Source organism: Colossoma macropomum, unplaced genomic scaffold, assembly GCF_904425465.1.
Source record: "Colossoma macropomum unplaced genomic scaffold, Colossoma_macropomum, whole genome shotgun sequence".
NCBI lineage: Eukaryota > Metazoa > Chordata > Actinopteri > Characiformes > Serrasalmidae > Colossoma > Colossoma macropomum.
The window spans coordinates 519,238-538,494 of NW_023495932.1; the positions used below are offsets into that span (position 1 = coordinate 519,238).

Sequence of the window (19,257 nt, forward strand, 5' to 3'; positions counted from 1 at the left end):
ACGAACACAGCTCTCACTCCGGGCGTACAGAGATTGAATGGCCCGGAGTAGTACCCCCGGCACCCCATACTCCCGGAGGACCTCCCACAAGATATCTCGGGAACACGGTCGTAAGCCTTCTCCAAATCCACAAAACACATGTAGACTGGGTTGGCAAACTCCCATGCCCCCTCAACAGTCCGTGAGAGGGTGAAAAGCTGGTCCATTGTTCCACGGCCCGGACGGAATCCGCATTGTTCCTCCTCAATCTGAGGTTCAACTATCGGTCGAAGTCTCCTTTCCAGCACCTTGGCATAGACTTTCCCAGGGAGGCTGAGCAGTGTGATACCCCGATAGTTGGCACACACCCTCCGGTCCCCTTTCTTGAAAATAGGGACCACCACCCCGGTCTGCCAGTCCAAGGGTACTGTTCCCGAGGTCCATGCACTATTGCAGAGGCGTGTCAGCCACGACAGCCCCACAATATCCAGAGCCTTAAGCATCTCCGGACGAATCTCATCCACCCCCGGTGCCTTGCCACTGAAGAGCTTGCCAACTACCTCAGTGACCTCCACCAGGGAAATGGAGCTTGACACGCCAGAGGCCTCTGGCCCTGACTCCCGTGAGGGAGGCATGTCACCCGGATTAAGGAGTTCCTCAAAGTGCTCTTTCCACCGACCGACAATATCCTCATTTGAAGTCAGAGTTTCTCCACCCCTGCTGAATACAGCCTGGGCGCAGTCACCCCGACCACTCCTGAGTCGCCGGACAGTTGTCCAGAACCTCCTCGAGGCCGACCGAAAGTCTTTTTCCATGGCCTCACCAAACTCCTCCCACGCCCTGGATTTTGCTTCTGCCACCGTTGCAGCTGCCACCTTTTTTGCATGTCGGTACCTATCTGCTGAATCGGGAGTCCTTCGGGCCATCCAGTCCCTAAAGGCCTCTTTCTTCAGCTTGACGGCCTCCCTCACCACCGGTGTCCACCAGGGGGTTCTTGGGTTACCGCCATGACAGGCACCAACAAGCTTTTGGCCACAGCTGCGCCTGGCAGCTTCCACAATGGAGGTTTTGAACAGGGTCCATTCAGACTCTATGTCCCCTACCTCCTCTGGGACATGAGAAAAGCTCTCTCGGAGGTGGAAGTTAAAATCATTCCGAACAGGGGCCTCCGACAGTCGTTCCCAGCACACCCTCACTATTCGCTTGGGCCTACCGGGTCTAACCCTCAGTCTTCCCTGCCATCTGATCCAACTCACCACCAGATGGTGATCAGTTGACAGCTCAGCACCTCTCTTCACCCGAGTGTCCAGAACATATGGTCCCAAGTCAGATGAAACGACAACAAAGTCGATCATTGACCTTTGACCCAAGGAGCTCTGGTACCATGTACACTTATGAACATCCTTGTGTTCGAACTTGGTGTTCGTTATGGACAATCCATGCCTGGCACAGAAGTCCAATAACAATTCACCATTCGGGTTTAGATCGGGCAGGCCGTTCTTCCCAATCACGCCTCTCCAGGTCTCCCAGTCATTACCAACATGAGCATTGAAGTCTCCCAGTAAGACTATGGAGTCTGTAGTTGGGACCCTTTCCAGAACCCCGCCCACTTGCTCCAAGAAGGCCGAATACTCCGACCTGTTGTTTGGTGCATAAGCACACACAACAGTCAGAGTTTTCCTCTCTGCGATTTTAATACGCATTGAGGCGACCCTCTCGTCCACCGGGACAAACTCCAACTGTACTGCCGCCAGCCGGGGACTCGTGAGTATCCCCACACCCGCCCGGCGCCTCTCACCTTGTGCAACCCCGGAGTAGGAGAGGAACCAACCCCTATCCAGGAGTTTGGTTCCAGAGCCGATACTGTGGGTGGAGGTGAGCCCAACTATATCTAGTTGGTACCTCTCAACCTCCCGCACAAGCTCTGGCTCCTTCCCCCCCAGTGAGGTTACGTTCCACGTACCAAGAGCCAGTTTCTGCCGCAGGGGCCTAGGCCACCAAGGGCCCCCCTGCAATCTCCCACTGCCTGTACGGCACTGCACCACTCCCCCATGCTGGACCTTGCGGGTGGTGGGCCCACATGGTCCCCCCACGTTGCCTCTTCGGGCTGAGCCCGGCCGGGTTACGTGGGCTGCCCGGCCACCAGGCGCTCGCCGAGGGACGCTACCCCCAGGCCTGGCTCCAGGGGTAGGTCCCGGTGACCCTCTCCCGGGCAGGGTACACGATCTTCTGCATCCGTTTTTCATGGAGGTTTTTGGATCGAGTTAGTCTGGGTCTTCACTCCAGACCTGTTCGCCCTGGGAGACCCTACCAGGAGCATGTTGCTCCCGACGACTTAGCTCTGAAGATCCCTAGACCACACAAGCCCTTCCGCCACGACAAGGCCCCGATCCAGAAAGGGTATTAAGAAAATATGAATATTTTAATTTTTTATTTCACATTTTCAGAGGTTGGACAGTTTGTTACTGATACCATTTTGATCTAAACACTGTATTATCAGAGGTGTAAGTAACGAATTACATTTACTCTCGTTACTGTAATGAGTACAGTTTTCCCTGCAACGTTACTTTTTGGAGTAGAATTAAATCATAGTACTTTTACTCGTACTTGAGTTAATTTTTAATGAAATGCTTTTACTTCGCTACTTTAATTTTCATGACGTTACAGAGTAAAAATAAATGATGACGGTATCAACTCAGAACTCAATACGAACGAAGCGCGGTTAAATTTAAAAGATTTACCAATCAAAAAAACAGCAGGAAAAACACTACAAAGAGGTCCAGTTTGGTGAAGGACAGAGGAGAACTTTTTTATTCAAATGGTACCTGCTCTGTGAGGGTCCATGGGGGTCCTGACCACTGAAGAACGGGGTAAAAGGGACCTAACAAAGTATGCAGAGAAACAGATGGACTACAGTCTGTAATTGTAGAACTACAAAGTGCACCTATATAGTAAGTGGAGCTGATAAAATGGACAATGAGCATAGAAACAAGGAGGTGGTCATAATGTTATGCCTGATCGGTGTATTTACTAATACTTTTACTTGTACTTGTGTAGGGATTTTCCCTGTGTATTATTAAGTATTAAATGATTTAAAAGCTGACTCTTGGCTGTTTTTGATACTTTGTTTGCATCCCTGCAGGGTTTTCAGACTACTTTTGGCTGCAAATTACAGGGGCAATGTGGCAATCCTGTGCCCAAATGCCTGAGGGAGGCCAGGAAGTCAGCATCATTCAGAGAGCGCAGTTTGGTGAGTAGAGAGAAAAGAAGAGATAAAAAAACAACCCCCTCCCTCCTATTCAGTCAGTTTCTTATTTGAATTCTCCCATTCCACCTAAAATGGTGCAGCAGTTACATTCTGGCGCCTCAGGCGAAAATGACGACTACACTGTAAAACTTCTTGCACATCTTAACTAAAGAATTAAGTTAACACAAATACTACAGAAAGTTGGAGTAACTTAATCTGAAAAAATCAAATTATCTCAAAAATGAATCGCTGACATAGTAACTCATTTTGAGTGAGATTGTTTTTTTAGAATATTTAAGAGTTAAGGTAACTTTACCTAAATGTATTATATTCAATTTTTCGGGTGGCGTGGTGGCGCAGTGGCGCAGTGGATAGCGCTGTTGCCTCACAGCAAGAAGGGCCTGGGTTCAATTCCCGACCAGGGTCCTTTCTGTGTGGAGTTTGCATGTTCTCCCCGTGTCTGTGTGGGTTTCTTCTGGGTTATCTGGTTTCCTCCCACAGTCCAAAGACATACCGTCAGGCTAATTGGACATGCTCAATTGGCCCTAGGTGTTAATGTGTATGTCTGTCTGTCTGCCCTGCAATGGACTGGTGACTTGTCCAGGGTGTATCCTGCCTTCTGCCCAATAACAGCTGGGCTAGGCTTCAGCAGCTCACCACGACCCAGAAGAATATTCACTTCTGGGTCGTGGTGGGCTGCTGAAGCCTATCCCAGCTGTTATTGGGCAGAAAGCAGGATACACCCTGGACAAGTCAAATCAAGAAGAATATTCACTTCTGGGTTGTGGTGGTTTTCAACTTGGCTTTACATGCAAATACAAAAAGGTCAATAATGGGTTGTTCTTAAAGACTTGAAAATTTTGTGTGGCCTAATGTGATAGCATAAATGATTACATTTAAATGCAAAGGTCCCATCAAATGGGATAAACTTATTGCAATTTAGTTTAGACTTATCAGCTTTACTTGAAAAATGGTTGGTCAATGCAACCTTCTTGAGTAAAACTCACATCATTCTTATTGGCTCTTAGTGCCATATATTTACATATTGGGCGTGTCTCTTCACCGTCTGTGTGTTGTCATTCTGGTTCCTAACCATAACTTATCAGGGTTTACAGTGTGAAGATCATGTAGAGTTTAACTATTCTAGTGACTAATTAAGCAGTTTTTATTTATTTATTTATTTATTTTTTAATGCATTAAGTTATGTGTTGGAGTAAAATTTTAGTCAAAATTCTCGATCATTAACAAAACTGGCTAAACCTGGCAATGCTACTGTATGGTGTAGCAAGTATGGTTGTTGTTTTTGTAGTTTCCAGGCTGACATTGTTCAAAACCGAAAAGATACAAAAGAAATGCAGTTCAGCGTAATTTTAACCATAATGTGAAATGACACAGTACTTCTACAACATCTTAGCAAAGTAGCTTTTGGGTATATTAACATTAACTGCTTCAAACATTAGCAGGCAGATACTGCAGCTGCCACTAGATGTCGCTGTCTGCCTTTTAAACAAAAGTGTTTATTTTGTTGCTGATGCAAAAAAAAACCCAAAACCTTTTCATGTTTTAGTATCTCTGTCCCAAATGACAAAGAAAGTAATAACATAATATCCATTAATTAATTTAGTTGATAATTTACTTAAATTATAAGATAATGCCTTATCTTACCTAATTTCCATATCTTAAAAATTAAACTCCACCAATTTTCAAAAATTTCTGTAATACTGAATGGTTAAGAGTTAAACAGAGTCATTCAGAGTGGTTTGGTGTGAAGTGGTTCATCATAGAGAAACTTACAAGCTCTGATTTCTTTACAGTGTTGGTGATAGGAACTAGGGGTCATGATGTCTACAACACAAATATAGCCAGTTTTTTACTATCCAAAACCATCAGTGAACCTACATGTGTCTACTCAGTTTTTGCATGTAATGATGATGATGATGATGGTAAAGTAGAGAAAAATCTGAATAAATAAGTTTTTTTTGGGGACTCTTTTGCCTCACAACACCCTGCATGTACCCCTCCACTATGAATGGATTAAAAAAGGATTAAACCACATTTTAAGCCAAAACTGTATCATTAAACTATCATAAATCAATATCTCAGACATCAGGCAGTTTATTCAGAACCATTTCATGTAATAACTTTCTGTGAGGAAGCTTTTAGAGGTGGATGTCTGATTCCTATCACCACCACTGTGAACAGTTCTGACTCAATATGATTCTCTAGAGTATTTCTACCACCAAACCACTCTGAACAACTCACATCTCAAGGACTGAATTATTCAGAAATTAAAAACAAAAAAATCTATTTTAAGAAGCTCGCACAAACTCATCAGTGTTTTCAGAGTGTTAACATTTTTACAGTGGCACTATAGGACTTATGATCTCAATCAGAAAGGCAAATAAATAGCAATAATGATAAATGGCTGGATGGGGAGAGGAGCTAACAATTCACATTTAAGCTGCATTATTGAGTAATGCAGTTTATTAGTTAAATATTCATTATAAAACCTGCCAAAAATAATGACAAACCAGATCTAAGAACTTTTCCCCCACCAAATCCAATCACAACCTGAGACTGGTGGAAACCCACACAATCTGACAACGCTGGTAATTGACTTACTACAGCCCTCGGTGGAGGACTCTGAACTGTCCATGAGTGGATGTGGATGGCCCCTAGTGACGAACACTTGTAATTTATACAGCACGATGAAAAAATCTGAAAGTGTTAAAATTGGTAAAAATTCATTTGCTTTTGGGATGTCACAAAAACCAATTCATTTGCATATGTCATGTCGCACAAATAGCATTTTGGCCCTGCCCACTCACACTGAAGTTATATTTTTGAGTGAATACAGGACATCCAGTCAGAACAGGGCTCATTTACAAATGTTAGTTTTAAAGGCAAAGTAGGAAAACAGCCAAGGGATAAGAAGTGGAAAAATGGTCAGGTAAAAATGATTTGTGGTTGTTTTTGGTGTAAAAAACAAAACAAATGACATAGAAGTAACACAAAGAAAAATAAAGCCAAAGAAAAATGTAGAATATGGGCATTTTCTAACTCATTCATGTCCATCAACAAAATTTGGGGTAATGAGCACACTTCGGTTGTGCTGACCCTTACGAATTCCCCAAATGCGGGAATCTTGACTGCATAATTTCTGGTAGTGGGGGACTGCGGTCGCGCTCTCCCCTGACAAGCTTGTGTTTAAGAACAGAACTAAGAACTAAGCCTCTGTGGATTTGCCAGCGGCGTGTCAACTTCTTTGCAACTCCACGGAAGCTTCCGCAGCCTACTCTTTAGCACCGCGTGTGCCCGTGGACCAAAAAGTCATGACACACTGGCGTCCCACGCATCTTCTCCCAGCCAAACGGGGTCTGTTTTCACCCTCTGAGTGAGCAGCCTGCAGCTCCGCATTTGCCCTTGGGTGTTTCACCCATGCTTTCTTTTGTGCCTGCTCCAAAGCGCCTTTCTGTGCTTCTTTCCCGTGTACTAAGCGTGACAGGCACGCACGTACTAGGATTACCAGTGCCTGCAAGACACACAGTGTTCCTTGGGACCAAAGGGCACGCCAGGGGGTGCTGGCAATTTTGTGGCCCTGAAATAAGCCGCTCGGAAGCCGACACGACTCCGAAACGTGCCCTCTCTCAGAAACCTTGTGCGGACACGGCAGGTATAAGTGAGTGCGGCATATAGGTGTTGCGTGCTAGCTATGGCAGTACATATACTAAAATTGGATAAGGATAACATGCAAATCCGTGAAGCGTTTCCTAGTTTATGTCGTCTCACACAAGCGCAGCACGTCACGGCAGCCGCCGCGTGACGACTTCGCATGATCGGCGCACTGACCCGCGAAAGCCTGCCATGCATCTTCTCCCAGCCAAACGCCACAGCTGCTGGGGTCAGGACCTCGGCCTGCAGCTCTGCACTCGTTTTTGGGTGTTTGGCGCATGGTTTGTTTTATGCTTGTTCCAAAGTGTGTTACTCTGGCTGGCTGGCTGGCTGGCTGGCTGGTGCTGTTAATTCTATCCATTTTGTTTGTGGGTTTTTTGGCCCAAACATTCTAATGTAATGTGTAAGCTTGAGTGTAATAATAATAATAATAATAATAATAATTGTGCATTTATAGCATCATTCATATATTTGGAATGCTGATTAAAACATAAGGAAAGAAAATGTATATTTAAGGCCAACATGCTTTGTTGTCCACTCAGACTGTGTCATAGAGTCTAGACTAGCCTTGAGCTCAGACACTGTCAGAAACAAAAGCCAGTGCTGATACCTGGAAAGAGAGATACAGAATTAAGACACAGCATAACTGCAGTACAGTGTATTTCAGTAAGTTCTAGATTAGTGCTCACTGAACTGCTTCACAGAGAAATGGACATTCAGTTTTCACTTGAAGTCCGTGAGAGACTCTGCTGCTCAGACAACCAGTGGAAGGTCGCTCCATCACCCTCAGGTTCCAGGACAGAGAAAAGTCTTCATGCTTGTCTTCTGTGCGTCCTGAAGGGTGGCAGGTCAAGCTGAGCTCTATTTGATGCTCAAAGAGCTAAAGGTATGGACTGAGTTTCGAACATTACCATAAGTCAGATAGAGACGGGTCTGGCTTTGTATACAAACATTAGGGTTTTAAATCTGTTGTATACAGCTACAGGAAGCCAGTGAAGGGGACGCAACCATGGAGTGACATGAGTGCACTTAGCGAGACTGAAGAAAAGTTGTGCTGCTGTGTTCTGGATCAGCTGCAGTAAGTTGCTGGCCTGTTTAGGAGAACCTTGATCTTATTTGGCTCTCGTCATCGTTGCTCAGGTCTTCATTCCAGCCCATTTCTCCTGTGTCCAACAAGCCAACTGAACTGACTGTCCACTCACCGTCTAACATCCCAAACCTTCACATGCGCTACTGTTAACAAAATAATCAACATTGACATATTTTGACATATTTTCAGCATGAAGGGGCGGGAGGTGGTCTTCCTGTATGATCTGTCAGAACAGCATTCTAGTCTTTTAGAGCAGCATTGCCATCTGCGGAGGTAAGAGCACAGTTTATTTAACATAATGTAAATATACTATTACTGTAAAAGTGTAATGATAAAATACCAATAAAGCCTAATTTTGATTTATTTTGTCCTGCCTGAGTCTTTATTTCTCTGAGCATTTATATTCCAGTTTGAATGTATTTATTTTGGAACATTTAAAAACAGTGTTAAATTTGATAAACAATATGTTAGTTAGATCATATAGAGAGTGGGTGTCACCACTGCCTTACTGCCGTCTGTGTTTTTAGTATGTAAAAGGTGTGAGGACACGACATGCAGGATATTGTCCTCTTTCTGGTCAGCGTTAAGAGTCTGTGGTGTTTTCGTCCAGCAGATGATGGTGTTAGAGGCTGGTCTTGCTCTAAGATATGTTCTCTGCTGTGCTCATGTTTTCTTTATTCCCTGCTCTGTTATAATCTCTGCTGTTGGATTCACGTTTGTTTGTCTGTCCATCTTTTCCACAGCACCACCGTTTCACCTTTTCAGTCTGTTACCACTGTTAGCTGTGACAGTCTCCTTATGTTCAGTCACCTGTGGAATGTCTACTAAAATCCACAGTGCTGATAGAAACAAGAAACATAAACGTGTTGTTTCCTTTGGCGATGATCACTATGATCCTATATTTGCCTTTTCTGATTGTGTACCTTTATCGGAGTAGCTGGGTCCTGTGGGTGATCAGTGAGTGTCTGTTGAGTTTGAGAGTGACTGTAGACCCCCTGGGGTGTGTGGAGATCTGCAGAAAGAAAATCACTCAGACACACACAGACCCCTACACTGACCAAACATCAGTTCAGGCTGAACAGTCGGTGTAATTTGTCTGTGCTCAGCTCTCAATAATCAGATATCAGTTTATCAGCAGGGTTTGGTAGTAATGGAATAGATGTAACAGTGTTTTATAATCAGGATACAAAAAAGGAAACTGAATCCTGTTACAGTGAAACAGACGGTAATCAGATAAAGTATCATTGTGTCTCATAAAACAGTGCAGTTATCTTGTTTGCTTTGTTTTCAGGAAAATTATTGATTTTTCCCCTCTTTTTTTAATTTGATATAATTTTAAAAGGACAATTAATTCAAAAGTAGTGAAGTAATCAGATTACATTCCTTTAATATAGTAATCCTTTAGATGAAATAGGTTTCAATTCAGCTTTTTACAGGTAATCATTAATCCCAACCCAAATAAAACCCCAATATAAGAGCTGAATCTGCTCTCAAGATCAGCACAATTAATAATCTATAAATCAGGTGATGTTTTCTTTGTTAACTTTAATTTTTGTATTGTTTGTTTGATGAATTTCAAAAAAAAAAAAAACTCCATAAACTGCTGAGTTACTTTTTCTATCCAAACACTGGGTGACTGTTGGAGTGTTGTGTTGTGTTATTTGGACAGTGCTGGGCAGTTCAGTGTACCTCAGCCGCTGGGTTAAGAACTGGGTCAGTCTCAGTGACAGATAATGACACTGTTAGTTGTACACAAGTTTTTACCTTATTAAACTGCAGCTTATGAAATTAAAGTGTAATATTCAATAGTTCATCTGTTATTAAACATAACACTGAGTTTAGTAACACTAAACAGAACTAAACACGGCACATTAATAAAAGTGTAACTAGCACTACGTTTTCAGTCCACTGTACCAGCACACATGGAAAAATTTGGGCCCCACTGGGCTGAATGAATAGATTTAAAATGGAGAAGTGGCAGAAATTGTGCACTAAACTGTGCAGAAAAGTGTCATATAGAGGTTTGTTCTCTGTAGACAGTGAGGGCTTATTTACACTGCATAAACATTTAATTTGAGTGGGTGTTAAAATGGCCGCTGTACATCTGAGCTTTGTTTAATTTTCAGCCTCAACCCAGTTCCTGTTTGCAGCTGCAGCATAAAGACATCAAATCAGTGACACACAGCACTGATGCTGAGTCTCTGAGTTTGGTTGATGCTTAATAACATTATTTCAGTAAACTAGAGATTATTATTTATATTTTTGTGAAAGAGAAGTGTAAATAAATTAGACTATTTAAAAAATATATTATTACTAAAATGACTGTAAGAAAACATATTATACGTATTATTATAGCACACAATCCCAGCATTGTAGTCAGTATGAACCAAAATATGGTTTGAATAATCAGCCCAGCTTGCTGGATTAGATTGACGCAGCATGTGTTCTGTTTAATAGTGATACAGTGGTGTGATTGAAAACTACCCAAACTGAGTTTTATAAACCCAGAATCTTTTAGACTGGAGGGCTTTAACATTCACCACCTGCTGTAAATATTGCAGTAGATTTATTATCATATCTTACTGAGCTTTGTGAATAATATGATAATATTTGTATTTGTACTCTGTACCTGCAGCTCTGTCACAAACATCCTACATTCCTCTCTGCACTGACTCTGAACATTCAGTATATGTAGAGTATAGAGTTCATCAGTGCTCTGATCACCAGCTGGTCTGTTTTCTCTATTGTCCTGTGCTTAAAGGTGCTTAGGTGTATATTATTGTATATTGTACAGTAAAGATATTATTGAATAGTTCTTATGTTACTTTTAATGTTTTTAAATGTATTAAATAATTAAGTCCTGTAGTTTTGCAGCCTTAATTACATTAACATGAACTTTCCTTATCAGTACTGATAACATCATAAAGGGTTAATAAGTGACCTCATAAACAGGAACGTCATTGACAGTTTATATTTTATATGAGACTCCATGATTTGACCATTATTACAAGGTCAAAAAATCTGTAAAATGTATTTTTGTACAAATAGAAGTTTTGATAAACTTAGTTTTTCATCTTATCCATTTCCTTTGATTTGATCTGTTTATTTCAGTTTGTGATTGTATAAAATGCTGTTCATCTTGTGTTCACAGCTCTCGTTCCCACACATTTTAAACAGTGCAGCCTCTGAAAGTGTCTGGTTTGTGCAGTCGTTCGGTGGTCTGTGCTCAGTGTGGTATCTGTTCTCCTCTCAGTGGTCTGACGCTTCAGTAAAGAGTATTAAAAACTTTAGAGGCCTCATGGTTCAAGACCACAAGATCATAAAGATGATTATTAATCAGGTCATGAACGTCTCGATGGGGGCTTTCTATCATCACAGCCACCTGTTTTCTCTGGTGTGTCTTTACACAACCTGTAAACTCTACATGTTCAGAGATTAAGAAGAGATTATGTGTTTTATGTATGTATTTATATTTCATTTATTTTGTATGTGAAAAGCCTTTTTTCTTCAATGTGTTTCTCTATGGTTCCAACAACGTGTTGAATGGTTAAATATTAACATGGTCGAGCGTCACATGCAGGACAGAGACAGATAAGCACACACAACAGTCAGAGTTTTCCTGTCTGCGATTTTAATACGCATTGAGGCGACCCTCTCATCCACCGGGACAAACTCCAACTGCACTGCCGCCAGTCGGGGACTCGTGAGTATCCCCACACCTGCCCGGCGCTTCTCACCCTGTACAACCCCGGAGTAGGAGAGGGACCAACCCCTATCCAGGAGTTTGGTTCCAGAGCCGACACTGTGGGTGGAGGTGAGCCCAACTATATCTAGTTGGTACCTCTCAACCTCTCCCCCCCCGTGAGGTTACGTTCCACGTACCATGAGCCAGTTTCTGCCGCAGGAGCCTAGACCACCAAGGGCCCCCCCCGCAATTTCCTACTGCCTGTATGGCACTGCACCACTCCCCCATGCTGGACCTTGCAGGTGGTGGGCCCACATGGTTCCCCCACGTTGCCTCTTCGGGCTGAGCCCGGCCACCAGGTGCTCACCGAGGGACGCTACCCCCAGGCCTGGCTCCTGGGTTAGGTCCCAGTGACCCTCTCCCGGGTAAGGTACACGATCTTCTGCGTCCATTTTTCATGGAGAGTTTTTGGATCGAGTTAGTCTGGGTCTTCACTCCAGATCTGTTCGCCCTGGGAGATCCTACCAGGAGCATGTTGCTCCCGACGACTTAGCTCTGAAGATCCCTAGACGACACAAGTCCTTCTGCCACGACAAGGCCCCCATACCAGAAAACTAAGCATCTCATTCTGAATGTGTGAGTCTCTTCAACAGGTGACGGTAAGTAAGTCTCCTCCTCCTGATTTCCTGCAGTAATATGAAATTATTTCAGTTAATAGGGATGTATTATGTACAATTAGTGAAATCTTTCATTTTTAAACACATTTCAACTAAAAAGCAAGTAATTAAAAAAACACAACGTTGGGCAGTGAGTGTTTTCCTCTGACAACATTTAGCTCTCCAGCGATTTCATGTACCACTGTTACTGAAGAAGGAAATGAAAAAAGTGGACACAACTTGGGCAGTGGGTGATTTCCTCTGACAACATTCAGCTGTCCAGCGATTTCATGTACCACAGTCACTTCCACAGAATGACAAAAAAGTGAATACAAAGTTAGGCAGTGAGTGTTTTTCTCTGACAACATTCAGCTGTCTAGCCATTTCATGTACCACTGTAATTGCAACAAGACAAAAAAATGAATCATAGAAAAAATACTGTCCCTGATATGGATGGTGGTGGAGTGGCCAAGTCACTTGGCCCGGGTTTTGAAAAAAGTAAGTAATTAAAAAAAAAAAAAACAAACTGGGTGGAAATTTGGACAGTGAGTGTTTTCCTCTGAAAACATTCAACTCTCCAGCAATTTCATTTACCACTGTCATTGCAACAAGACAACAGAATGAATCATAGAAAAAATACTGTCCCTGATATGGGCGGTGGTGGAGTGGCCAAGTCACTTGGCCTGAGTTTTGAAAAAAGTAAGTAATTAAAAAAAAAAAAAACAAACTGGGTGGAAAGTTGGACAGTGAGTGTTTTCCTCTGAAAACATTCAACTCTCCAGCAATTTCATTTACCACTGTCACTGCAACAGGACATAAAAAAATATATACAAAGTTGGGCAGTGAGTGTTTCCCTCTGACAACATTCAGCTGTCCAGCGATTTCATGTGCCATTGTCATTTCAACAAGAAAACAACAAAATACATCATAGAAAAAACAGTGTTCCCAGCAGGGGGGGTGGGTGGTGGAGTGGCTAAGTTACTTGGTCTGGGTTATTGAAAAAGTAAATAATTTAAGAAAACAACAAAGTGGATACAATGTTGGGCAGTGAGTGTTTTCCTCTGACAACATTCAGCTGTTCAGCGATTTCATGTACCACTGTTACTTCAACAGGAAATTAAAAAAGTGGATACAATGTTGGGCAGTGAGTGTTTTCCTCTGACAACATTCAGCTCTCCAGCAATTTCATGTACCACTGTCACAGAAGAAGGAAATGAAAAAGTTGTTACAAAGTTGGGCAGTGAGTGTTTCCCTCTGACAACATTCAGCTGTTCAGCAATTTCAAGTACCATTGTCATTGCAACAAGACAAGAAAATAATTCATAGAAAAAAATTTGTCCCCGGAGTGGCCAAGTCACTTGGCCCGGGTTTTTAAAAACAACAGACCTTTGCTCATTCTTTCCATTGCTGTATAATGCTTGGTGGTCCTTGGAGCTTCAAGTGGCCTTTTATGAATTTAAGTATCGGTTATTAAAGCTAAATATTTATTTGCCCAACATTTTCAATATTTATCCGCTTAACATCCCTGTGTCTTTAAAACTGCTTTAGAGTTTCATATAAACATCATGCCATTCATCTGAGCTAATCAGCCAGTGAAATGTTAACAGATCAGCCAACGATGTGTGGTGTTAGAAGGACAGTGACTCTAAATGAAGAAAGAAGAACGGCTCCACAGTCATGTAGGCTGATCAGACATTACTATATGAAATGATGCTGTTATTTTAGTGAACAGTGTGAAAATGTAAAGGTACAAGAACAAAACAGAAGCAAGACCAGATCAGCTCAGAGCTCCGTTTACAAACCTCAGGAGGGCTTAACTGTTAATGTTTTCACTGTTAAAGAGGAGAATAGTAACAAAAACACTGTATAGTTGCTATCATACATGCTAAGACTGTTAGTTATAGCTTAGCTAACTTAACCTTTGTGAAGTGTTTACAAAGAGCTAATTGTAGAAATATTGATGGTGCTGTTCTAGTTTCTTTTCTGGTGCTCTTAGTGCTCTGTAGTAGTGATCATAGTGACTTTCTCCTCACCTGAGCGATAGTTTCTGACTGTTGGAGAGAGACTGCGAGATCCACACAGTGCACTTTGCTCAAAAAGAGAAATCAGAGATAAACTCCTGATCTGCAGTGGAAACATTCAGATCATCTAAACTCACCCACTTTTCTCTCTTTGGGAGTTTAGTTAACCACAAATATCTTTTTAAGAGACGTGGTTCTCATGTTGGTGTTCTAGATAAAGAGAAGAGTTCAGTCCTCCATTCTAGACCTGATCCACAGTCAGAGCTCCACCTGAGGGCTGTGTAAGCTAGGCTGAGTTTGCTTCAGCTGAAGGAGATCTTAGGGTTTAAACTCAGCAGTGTCTCTTAAATCTAAACACCATTAATTAGTAATGAACTTCACCTGCTGCTGGTGATGAGGAGGGACAGTGTAGAACTGCACCATCTGCTGGTGATGAGGAGGGACAGTGCAGAACGGCACCATCTGCTGGTGACGAGGAGGGAGAGTGCAGAACTGCGCCATCTGCTGGTGACGAGGAGGGAGAGTGCAGAACTGCGCCATCTGCTGGTGACGAGGAGTAACAAAGCAGAACTGCACCATCTGCTGGTGATGAGGAGGAATAGTGCAGAACTGCGCCATCTGCTGGTGACGAGGAGGAACAGTGCAGAACTGTGCCATCTGCTGGTGACGAGGAGCGACAGCGCAGAACTGCGCCCTCTGCTGGTGATGAGGAGGGAGAGTGCAGAACTGCGCCATCTGCTGGTGACGAGGAGGAAAAGTGTAGAACTGCACCATCTGCTGGTGACGAGGAGGGACAGTGCAGAACTGCACCATCTGCTGGTGACGAGGAGGAACAGTGCAGAACTGCGCCATCTGCTGGTGATGAGCAGGAACAGTGTAGAACTGAGCCATCTGCTGGTGACGAGGAGGGAGAGTGCAGAACTGCGCCATCTGCTGGTGACGAGGAGGTACACTGCAGAACTTTGCTATCTGCTGGTGACGAGGAGGGACAGTGCAGAACTGCGCCATCTGCTGGTGATGAGCAGGGACAGTGCAGAACTGCGCCATCTGCTGGTGACAAGGAGGGAGAGTGCACCAACAAAAATATTTGCCAAGTTTAAAATTATTGGTTTAGGTTAATATCTATTAATTACAGTTAAGTTTTGCATTTTAAAAAATATAAATGACTTGTGGACCCCTTGCAGAAACACCCTTTCCTACTGGGGGGCACATGTCCCACAAATTGAAATCTACTAAATCACTATGCTTGGCTGGCCAGCTTAGCAGTGCAGCAAACAGCATTAGCTGGATTTGGGTAAAGCAACAGTGCACAAACTGTTATTAAGAGCAAGCTCTAGAAGATCAGTGTATAAGATCATTTATTTGGACTTCAAGCAGTACAAATAACTTTCCCACAACACAACACACCAAAAATCTGATGTGAGTTTTGCATGCATTTACATATTTAAGGAGCAAACAGCCAATCAGAGAAACCAATTAAAATAAATTTTTAAAAGACTTGTTATATAAACAGTCTTCTTGATGACGGTGAGGACGAGAAAAAGCTTGAAATAAGATATTTCTACCATGATTGCCTTCATAAATAAGTCATGTTTATTTTCTGCCAAGGGAGCATATTATGTGAATCATGGCCCATAATCTTAAAAAGTCCATATCCCATATCATGGAAAAAAAAATAGTAAACAGTGTAAAATTTAAGGTACAAGAACAAAACAGAACGAAGACCATATCTGCTCAGACCTCCATTTACAAACCTCAGGAGGGCTTAACTGTTAATATTTTCAATGTTAATAAGGAGAATAGTAACACTCTCTAGATGCTAGCACACATGCTAATAATGTTAGCATAAGCTTCCTACAACACGTTTGTGAACTATTTATAAAGTGCTAATAGACCACTGTAGTCGTGCATCATTCTGTAGTCCTCGTTATGCCCATATTAGGAACTCCGGGTCTAAGCTTCTCTATGGCCAGAATAAATAGGTTTTTCGAAAAAATTGCCTCTTTTGCCCTCTGTGTTAAATAAAAATGTTCAGAACCTGATACGTTTTGTCCAGTGAACATTTTTCTTCCGAATACCACTGGATCCTCCGAATTACGAGGTCGTTAAAGAGCAATAATACTAATATTGCTACATGCAAGCTAAAGCTACTGCACATCAATTTGATGTCACTAAGCTACACGAAACTAAGGCGGGCTGTGGCGGTGGTTTGATGAGCTGTACTACCTTATCAAAATGTTCTACTGTAGCGCATAATTACAGATATACCTGTAAATGAAACCTCTGGGTAGGATATTTTGATGGGCTAAAACTCCTTATCAAAAATACTACCCGTGTTAAAGCTACAAGGCTAAATTAAGCTTCTTGTTTGAATGTTCATGTTCCACCTTAAATGGTACAGCAGCTGTGACTAGCTATCACAAACGTTAGCAAGCAAGACAAAATACTGACCTGTTAGTTTGGTGAATCAGCAAAAATAAGGTAATGTTACTCAGCTGTTAATCGTTAATAGTGAAACCTCCTATCATGCCTTTCAACCCTCCATGAAGCTGAAGTCTTTTTTTTTCCGCCGGCTGCTTGTTCGAATTTTCACGTTCCACCTCAAATGGCACAGCAGTTAAGAACATGACTGCTGCACCACTTAAAATGGAACGGGAAAAAAGGTTAAACAAAAAGCTGTCCTGCGAAAGTGTCCTCAGAAAAATGTTACCAGCATTAAAATAATAATTAGGATATTCTGAGAGCCTAAATCAGTTTATCTGGGGGGTCAGCAGTGAGTCTGCACTATATTAGCCTGAGTGCAGGTACGTTTGTAGATCTTTTTAAATCAAGCTAAAAGGAAAGATCTATCATGTTTCAGTGAGCATCAGATGAGGAACAGAGAACTGCAGGGAAACCTGCTTCTTTTGTTCTGACTTCTTTTCATCTGCCCTCAGTCTGTACATGGATATGCGCGCTGCCAATACCTGCTTAAGGAGACTGCCAGTCTAATGACGTGAATTCAGTGCGCAGTAGCTTTAGTTCACATGTAGCAATATTCATATTTCACCTCTTTAATGACCACGTAATTCAGAGGATCCAGTGGTATTCAAGAGAAGAATGGTTACAGGACAAAACGTATTGGGTTCTGAACCTTTTTATTTAACCCAGGGTGCGACAGAGGCAATTTTTCGAAAACCCTATTCATTCTGACCATAGAGAAATGGAGCTTAGACCTGGAGTTCCTAATATGAGGATAAGAGCATGGCACCGTCTACAAAATGACGACACGACTACAGTGGTCTATTGTAAAAATATCAATGGTGCTGTTTCCATTCTGGTGCTCTTGGTGTTTACATGCTACATCAAACTCATTTATTTTAAAAAAGTGAGAAAAATTCAGTTTTCCATGATATGAAAAATTTATTTTCAACCATACAAATACAAATATGCTTTTTGCAGTTGCATTAGGTTTTAAATCATGCACACTGATGGTAGAAAATGCAGTTACACATGCACAGTTGAATTAGCATTTTCTGAGTAGAATTTAAATTTGAATAGTCTGCTGCACTTCTTCAGACTAACCAACAAATGTTAGTACACAAGTTTCATGTATTTTCTCATTTATAAAAGCATAAAAAAGGATGAAACTGTAACAAGGAAAGATTTTTTTTTTAAAGATCATTAAGATAATGTGCTCATTAGTGAGAACCCCCCCCTTTTTAAGAGTTTGTTTTTCCTCTTATCACATCCGTCTCCTGGTCATCCTGGTGAAACAAGCCAATCACGCTGAACACAGTTGGTGCAAACCGCTCATCTTTCTGGGTTGCATGGGCAGCTGGAGCCTATCCCAGCAATCATTTGGTGGAAGGCAGGATACACCCTGGACAGGTCACCAGTCCATCACGGGGCAGATTCTAAAACACAAAAGGCCAAAATTAAATTTCTAGAGTACTTTAAGTGGATGCATATTAAACTCTCTCTTTCTCTGTACTGTTCATTAATTTCTTGCTTGCACCTGTAGCCTATATACATCGAACTAAACAATATAGTGAATTTAGTTAATCACTAATAACATTAAAATCACGATGAAAAAACATACCAAAACTACTTTAAGTCGAGGTCTTACAGCTAAAAGTACTGCTAATGAAATCTAGCAAACTAGCCAATGTTAGTTTGCTGCCTTAATTTTGTGTCAAAATTAGTCAAATTAGCTACAACTTAATATGAAACACCAGTGAATAACCACACAGATAACTAAAGTACACTATATTCATCCTTTATAACAGAGACAAATTACAATAATACAAAAATAACATCCCGAAATGAGTATGATAGGTACTTGTTGCTCACCATCATGTTTCTTCAACAGCTCTAGACGTTGCATCATCAAAATATCAAAATATTACTATTACACTCCAAGCCGCTAGGTGGCACACGTCTAAAACTATGGCATACCTTAGAAATGCTGTTCTAGAACGGATGCTGTTCTGGCTTTCCTGCTCTGAAGATGGATGATGTTGGTTTGACCACCAGAGAGTGTCGGAGAATTATGTTATTTTACAATACACTCAGTCAGACACTAGAGGGAGCCAGAGGGCTCTATCTTGAAAGGGCCACAAGGGAGGCCAAAGAAGCATTTTTATTTCTATTCGTACTCAGTCTGCAATTTCTCACTTTGGCTACCAGATGCTGCCAAAGTTTTACTAGACACATCAACAAGAGCACCTCATCTAGAACCCTGAATTGAGTCAAGCACTTGGAATCACACAGACCCCAGCCACTGTGAGGCTTTGCCACACAAGATTTTGGCACAATAATTCACTTTAACCACACAAGGCACTTTGAGCTTAGAGCAGTTTCCAATCCCATAAAAGTCGGGACGCTGTGTAAAATGTAAATAAATGTACATAAAAACAGAATGCAAT

The 19,257-nt window shown here is 42.1% G+C and overlaps 1 non-coding gene across 1 annotated transcript; it reads left to right on the forward strand.

Moving 5' to 3' along the window:
- Nucleotides 1-6,258: 6,258 nt before the first annotated feature.
- LOC118803622 lies at nucleotides 6,259-6,421 on the forward strand. The gene has a single exon (XR_005006890.1). It is a non-coding gene; the product is annotated as a U1 spliceosomal RNA (small nuclear RNA).
- Nucleotides 6,422-19,257: the final 12,836 nt, after the last annotated feature.